The 2900-nt window shown below is 51.2% G+C and overlaps 1 protein-coding gene across 2 annotated transcripts in view; it reads right to left on the reverse strand.

Annotated features, from left to right (window-relative positions):
* The window catches only part of LOC116842280, a 137342-nt gene that overhangs the window by 82293 nt on the left and 52149 nt on the right, over nt 1-2900 (reverse strand). The gene's annotated exons all lie outside the window — the stretch shown is intronic.

Consider the following 2900-nt stretch of genomic DNA (forward strand, 5'->3'; position numbering starts at 1 on the left):
GGGGGGGGGGAGGAAAGAAGAAGAGTCTTGTTCGAGGATACAATATCCTCGCGAAACGTGCTCGGATTTTATTGAGAATGGAAGAGAGAAAGTCGCAGGGAGCCGCGCGCGACCTCCCGTGCTACGGTCCCGCAGGCCTTAATCTCGTCGATTATTTCGTTTGGGGATGCCGCCGACAGATGGTGGGTTCGAGAGAACGAGAGAGAATCAATTTCAGGGAATCAGCCCCCCGGGCTGCGTTCTGCCGCGCGCGCGAGAAAGAGAGAGAGAGAGAGAGGGAAGAAGGGAGAGAAGACGAAGGGAGCGGCGGAAATACCGAGAAATGCTGAGGAGCAATAATCCGGTGCATCCGTCTCTCCCTTGGCTCGCTTCGTTCCTTCCCTTTTTAGCGGGTGAGGGAGAGAGAGAAAATTAAAAACTTAAATTGTCGATGGCGCGACGTGAGACTGGAATCAATTTCCGATCGGCGGAGGACGACGGTAGTGGTGGTGGTGGTGGTGGTGGTGGTGGTGGTGGTGGTGCGTCTTGGCGACTCACGTACAGAATCGCGTGACTTCACGACATAGAAGAGGAGCAAAGCTGAAAAATTGCGCGCCCAGTGCGAGGCGATTAACGCGGTGCGAGTGTTTGCGATAAATACCGCTCGCGCGTTGTGCCGTTATCGCCGATTTAAGAACGCGGGCGTAAAATAATGCACCGCGATCGACCGACCGATCGACCTGGCGGCCGGTCAGCCGGCTGAACGAACGAACGAGCACAGGAACGTACGAACGTACTACACACGCGATTGGAATTCGTTAAATATTTGCAGACTCGGGGCAACGATCCAGCATTGTGTCGATTCCGCGGGTGGCTCGCTGCGGATTACTCTCCCTGCCTCCCTCTCCACTCGCTCTACTCTCAGCGAGTATCGATTATTACATTAGCGTTCAGCGGGCCGCGCGCGCGTGAGCCCACCTGGGCCAATCGCAATCAATTTTTCAAGTTGTCGCCGTGCTTTTACCGGAGGATATGTATTTACGGAGTTTCAGAGGTTAAAGCGCCGAGCGCGCGCGCACGCGCGCGTAACGAACGGTCGTTAATAAACTTTCGGCGTTTATCTCACTTCTCCGGCGCGATAATAATTACCGCGTGCGCGGGCGCTCTCTCTCTCTCTCTCTCTCTCTCTCTCTTTCTCTGTTTCTCGTCTCTGTTTCTCCGTCTCCCGTATCGTATCGTATCACATCGTATCGTATTCTATTCGTAATCCCGCGCCCGTGTGTAACACCGCGTATCCTGCCGAGCGGCGAGAATTCGCATGGCAGAGCAACGAGAGAGTGATTCGCGGCCAGCTTGGGTTCGGGTTTCATCCCGAAGTGGTCTCAGCCCGGAAAATTACACACTCGTTATCCGGGAATTTCAAGATACCTCTACGTAAAATACCGCGCCCGTCCGCGAGAGAGAGAGAGAGAGAGAAAGAGAGAACTGAGTGAGGGACGAACGCATCATCTGAATGAATACGCACGCATACGCATGCACACGTGTTGTGAGCTTACACATTCTCTCGTGGTTCGCACGTTCGTTTGTTCGGGCGCGAGTTCGTCGAAGTTAAAACCGTTTTACCAGAAGTGGCAGCACGTGATTACGCCGGTTATTCTTGGCTTTGAGCTTTTGATATATGCCCGTGCTCTCTGCTCTCTCTTTCTCTCCCTCTCTCTCTCTCTCTCTCTCTCTCTCTCTCTCTCTCTCTCCCTGAATCCCGTACACGTAACTAGGCCGCGTCTCCCACGTGTGTTCACTCAACGTGGGCGAAAATAACACGCTCGCGTACGGTAGCAGAGAATATTGGGAGCGTGTCTCCCTCGTTAAATTATAAGTTTCATCACGTGTCGTTTACCGTCCGGCATCACGTAAAGCGCATTTTCGGCCGTCATTCAACGATATTTGAACAGTCTCGTTTCGCGAAAACACACTGCCAGGGCGTAATGTGGTGGTATAACGGAACGCCGACTGGATGTATAGGATGTTTCGGGATTATCGCGTTCCTCGCCAGCCGGGGATTCTCCGGCGCAATTAAACTCGAATTTGTTTCGACCCGATTGAGATGCCAAATTGGCCGACTCTTGGTCGTTAAAAGTTAAGAAGTCTTCGAATGATTGATCTCTCAAAAATGTCAATAAGTAACGAGGTAATCTTATATCTCTTCCTCTCCTCTCTCTCTCTCTCCCTCTCGTTGCACATCTCTCCCGAGATGATATCCGACTCGAACGGAGAGAAAAGATTAATTTCCTCTCGATAAAAATACATACGCGTACGTGCGCCCTACGATAATGAACACGCGATACGAATCTTTGTTATATTATGCAATAAATGAAGCGCTGAGAATGATGTGGATCTCCCGGGCCGCGCTTGTAACAAAACTGGGTTAACACAATAGTTCCAACGACGCGGGTACCTTCTAGTTGTAACTATTTCTATAGGCGCTGTCTAAACAGCGCGATGATTGCTCGATATACGATACGCGCGGTAACGGGGCGAGGTTCGCGTGAATTATTTAATTTCGGGTTACATGAGCCGGCAGCTATCTCGTGTTCGCGCGTTTCCCAAGAATTTCAAATATTTCATCGGGAAATTCGAGCGACGTGACCGCCGATCTCGTATAATCGACGATTTCGGTGCCAGTCCGACGACGAGTGCTCGCGCGCACACACACACACATACACATACATACGCGCAACGAAATCTGGGGGAATTGTTAGCAGTATCGCCTTCTTGCTCGCAATAAAAGTAAGAATACGGCGAAACCCTCGAGAGAAGTATAAACGATAAGTGGCGGAGAATAAGAAAGGAAGAGAAAGAGAAAGGGCAGAAAGAGAGAGAGAGAGAGAGAGAGAGAGAGAGAGAGAGAGAGAGAGAGAGAG

Source organism: Odontomachus brunneus, unplaced genomic scaffold (assembly GCF_010583005.1).
Source record: "Odontomachus brunneus isolate Ranch 3 - 2012 unplaced genomic scaffold, Obru_v1 Obru_scaffold_002, whole genome shotgun sequence".
NCBI lineage: Eukaryota > Metazoa > Arthropoda > Insecta > Hymenoptera > Formicidae > Odontomachus > Odontomachus brunneus.